The sequence below is a fragment of the Carassius carassius genome, chromosome 42 (genome assembly GCF_963082965.1).
Source record: "Carassius carassius chromosome 42, fCarCar2.1, whole genome shotgun sequence".
NCBI classification, from domain to species: domain Eukaryota; kingdom Metazoa; phylum Chordata; class Actinopteri; order Cypriniformes; family Cyprinidae; genus Carassius; species Carassius carassius.
The window spans coordinates 16,939,892-16,945,217 of NC_081796.1; positions in this window are offsets into that span (position 1 = coordinate 16,939,892).

Here is a 5,326-nt window from a genome sequence, read left to right on the forward strand (position 1 = left end):
TGCTTTGGAAAACACAACACCCTCGCACGTCACAGCGCCGGTGCTGTACTAAATAGCCTTGACAGCATAATGGACATTTGAAGAAGTGAATAGATATTTTTAGATCCACAGTGTCCACTAAATGTTACTTTGCCAAGTTTGTCTTTAGAAGTAAGTGTTGCATAGCTGGAATATTGGAAGTCTGTGAATGTTTGAGACATTTTGTAATATATTAAGTCTACTGGTAGAGAAATATGCTCATAAGTCTACCAAAGTTATTCTCATTTAGTTCTCTTTAACCCTGTCTAAGAATCTTTAAAAAAGTAGCACATTATGCATTAAAGAGTTTAGACTTTAAAGTGTGAAACTCTTTTCATTGAGAAAAAAATGTAGGGCAAAACTAGATCTGTATTCCCTGAGAATTGTTTTAATCGTTAAAAGTGAGCATTATGTAACAGTCAGTCAAAAATAAAAATTGTTCCAGAAGCAGAGAAGCCATATGCTTACTAATTTTCATACAAATTGCGATGTGTTGAGAGGCAGTACAGTGTCGGAAAAGTGGTTTTGGTTATTTTTACCCTGGATAAAACTATTTTTTTTAAGATATTTTGGTGTCCAAACACCTTATTTGTTATTTGATATCAGTCCAAAGCAGATGGATGGGTTATCTCATGCAAGGATCGTGATTGAGAAAGGATTTCGTCCTGGTTTGAGGTCATCTGGTAACACCTCGGTCCTTTTTAAGAAAGATTTTATTCCATGTTGAGACTGTGACACTGAGGGAAGGATAACGTAGTGCTACCTTTCCCAAGAAATGACCAGTAAAAGTGTGATCTACGGATGTCTAGGTGCAAGGGGTGCATCTATTTAATTCCTATACTAAAACGTATAAAAGATCTCCAGGCTATTATTTAGCAACATGTCTTTGATGTTGCTATCAAATCATTGTGGATTGTCATTTACCATCCATCTATTCGATTTCCAGCGCCACCTCCAATAAAGTGGCATCTGATTTGAACTTTCAAAAGATGCGATGGATTCTCCCAGAGGTCATTATCCTGCCAGCACGAAAGTAGGACTCTATAGATGGAGTACAGCATGGTCACAGACCACACTCCTAAACAGCCTATTTATATGAGGCTAATTAAACCACAAAGCTCTGATGCAGACAGCAACTCCATTTCTTTTCTCTGTGTGTACCCACATGTTAAAGGTTGGAGCAGGTGTGTTAGGATTCACCCCCATTAATGTTCTACCACCTGGTGTTAGAAATCCTTTTCCCGCTTGTTCATGGGAACTAGTTGCACTAGTTTTTGAGTCATTCTTTTTCTATTTTTAAAGTGTAAATTTGACAGGAAGCAACTGTCATACAAACTGTTTGCCAACATGCTCAAAGAAACTCAATTACAGTGGGACTTGTTACTTGTTGATTCATGACAGTCAATATTGCAGCATTTCCGTAGCCTAAAAATACATCAGTGTAAACTCGACTATTGACTTCAAAAATCCATTGAAGCTAACTAGCAGAGCCATGTTTAGCTCACATTAATCTGTGAATCCAATGGGTCTCTTTAATTAAAAAAAATATATAAATAAAAATTCTACTGTCTTGCTGGTTCTCTTAGAGCCGCATTTATGACTTTGTGAACTGAGAAGGTGACAGTGTAATTCTGCAGTACTGGCAGCAGGATTTTTTTTATTAAGGAGATTTACTTAGACCAAATAAATCTTAAAAGACTTCAATCCTAGAAGGAATGATATCGACTGAGTGACTACTCCAAGATGACAGGCAGTAGTTTTTGAGGAATTTTGATTTTGATAACATGTTGGGCTCTTAATGCAAAATGTCAGTGGCCTTTAATCAGCTTTACTGCCATGAGATCACAAACTTGTGGTTCAACAATTTTATATCCAGCTATAATTCTAGAGGTTAGTACGGTGGCCCAGTAGTGCACAACACAACGACATTAAAAAAGCAAACATAAGCTCACAACACAACGACATTAAGCCACAACACAAATACATTAAACCACAACACAAATACATTAACCCACAACACAATGAAATTCTCACAACACAACGAAATTAACCCACAACACAATGAAATTCTCACAACACAACGAAATTAACCCACAACACAACGAAATTCTCACAACACAACGAAATTCTCACAACACAAATACATTAAGCCACAACACAAATACATTAAACCACAACACAAATACATTAAACCACAACACAAATACATTAACCCACAACACAATGAAATTCTCACAACACAACGAAATTAACCCACAACACAACGAAATTAAGCCACAACACAACGAAATTCTCACAACACAAATACATTAAGCCACAACACAACGGAAATGCTCCCGACCACTAGGGGGTAGTTGGTCTGCAGAAACGTGCAATAGACTACGTATTTCCTGTGAAATCTCAGGGCGAATAAAAGGTTCCTGTCTTTATTCTGTGTGAGTGCATTACCAGCTGCAAACTTTTATCCATAAACGATGAATATGAAATAATATTTATACAAATTAAGTATACCACAACAATATAATTATTTAATGAAGAGTTCCATAAACATCTGTGAGGGTGGTTTACACAGCTATTGCTGTGACCTGTTTTGTGAGGCTCCTCAAAGGTTTTCACACTTCTCCACTGGATGTAGAAACTCGAAATAAGTGGATTCAAATTAATAATGTAAGATTTAAGGATTTCAACATCACTTCTGATACTTCAGTCTGCAGGCGCCTCTTCAAGAATGACAACAGCATGCGAATCTACACTAGGTAAGATCTAAACCTTTATTACTATATTAACGAGCACAATGTAGGCCTATTGTGAATTTTTTAATTGTCATTATTTATTTTTTGTCGCTGTGGTTGCCTGTTTGTTTAAAAACCTCTTCCGTGGATCAAGGCAATACGTGTTAATAGATGATTAACCCCAAAATAAAAAAATAAAGCTGTCATCATATACTCAACATTATGTCGCTGTAAACCCATATGGCTTGCTTTGTTCATTGGCATACAGAAATGTTGTAAATAATACCGTCAGTCAGCCATCTAGATAGACCCCACAGAATAAATTAAGAACAGTTTAGAATGACACGAGGGAGAATAAGCTAAAACCCCAGCTAAAATCTTTTTACAGACCTACCTTTTTTCCACTTGTATGTCAATACATTATACATTTTTAAGTATCCTTCAGGTTCAGTGTAGGCAAACAAACTTTTTACATTGTTTGGTGTGTATTTTCTGAAAACATGTCTCATCCAATCTAGATTTGAGAAGTAGATCCATTTAATGGCCTTTTGGAGCGTTATTGAACCAGCATTCCACATGGTTCGTGTGACCAGATCAAGGACAGCTACAGCGAGGAGAGAAGTTGGAATAACAAACAATGCAATATATATGCAAATATTGATATTGTATTGTTTGTGACAGAGAAAGAAGATGTTATATTTATTTTCACTTTTTAATGCACACGTTACATGCATGTATCATAATTATTTAACATTTATTTTGACAGTGTCAGTCTCTGCAGCCCTTCGATGAGTTCCCCCCTATTCATGGTCCACCTTTCAGTCGATCTTCCACAGAGAGATCTGGCCTTACACAAAAAACTTGGGATGGATTCATTTGGTTTTATTTGTACAGACTACAATATAAAATGTAAATTAAATATTATGTAAGTGCAAATATATGTAACTTTAATATGTTTTCTTGCTCACCAGTGTAGTGTAAACATGTAAATATCCACACTTAATTTTTTTAAACTTTGATACAGTTTTAATAGTTATGTAAAATACAAATACTAATAACTATGACAGTGTAATGGTGTGTTACTATATTTTTATAACACTACTATATTTATAACACTTCTGCCACTTGGAGGACTGCTAGGTCAGGCAGATCACTGGTGACATCACTGTAAACATTCTCTCTAAATTGACCATTAAGAAAAATAAAAACTTTCCACCATCATTACAAGTTGCATGCATAATGAATAGAGCCTTAATCATTATGATTGTGTTTTTGTCTTTTTTTCTGTTAGGGCTAATCAAATAGGCATGTTATACATTATGAATAAAAGCAAGATATGAAAAGATGATGTATCCATATTAGACACTTTCCTCCTACCTTAACCACTCAGCGAGTTTCCTCTCTTAAAAACAGGACCACCATCCCACTGACAGGACCTGGCTTGACTCTCTAGGCATACCAATGGGGCGTGTTAATATTATTAATCAAAGTTTATTAATTATGTCATACATTAATGAATTTGATCATTCTCTTACTTACCATTGTTCAAGGTTTGTGCCAGCTCTGCTCCCTTCAGTGCAGCTCTGTACAGGAGGAACTGCACTGATTCTCAGTTCTGAATAGTGTGCTGTCTGCTACAGTGCTGCAACAGTATGGATGGGAGTCCGTTAAAACAATCTGTGAAGATAATAACATTGGTTTACATATTTAATTGATTTCAGATACATTTTGAATTACTTTCAGTTGCATTTTAAATTATTACATTGTAAATTACTCTATATTTAAAATAAATTATGACACATAATTAATATTTTATATAATGTTACAAACATGCCAATAGACTGTAAAGACATCAGTAATATTTCAAAGGATGTCCCTATCTCCCTAGCTTTATCATGCTTGTGTTGGGGATCCCTGGAAAACTGCTATATAAATGTGAACAATTAATTCAAGCTTCAGGTTACAGATAATTCAATTTGAAAATATAACAATAACTGTCAGACTAAAGCCCCGTTCACACAATGAATGATAACTATTAAAGTCCACATGAAATCAAAATTGACTATATTTACTTTGTTCGCCTAAATTGATCGTTTTGTGCTGAACAATTCATCCATGCGAGTCAATCCACACAAAAAAATTTTTTGGCTTCATAATCTTTAATCAAAATCTGAAAATGCCCCTCCCCTCTGCATTGGAGGACCTTCACTGATGACGTAAGCTTGAGGAATTTGGTGTCTGCTTAGTCCGTAACCACACCCCTCCAACTGACAGTAGACAGGCTGCCTGTGTGTTTGCGAGCATTGACAGCGCGTGAAAGGAGAGATGGCGAGGAGGTGCATTTTTGGTTGTGGAACACACGGAACACTTTTCCCTTTCCCTAAAATTCCCTCGTTACGAAATGATCCTCTGTGTGTTCCTGTTCTTCATCTTCCTCCTCCTCCTGCTGCAAACTAAATTGCGGTGAATCAGGTGGCAAGTAATCCTCAACAACCGATTGTAAACTTGCGTTTAGATCTGCCTTCATTTTTTGAATTAAACACCTACTTATCTAGATCCAATCAGGTGCTAGTTGG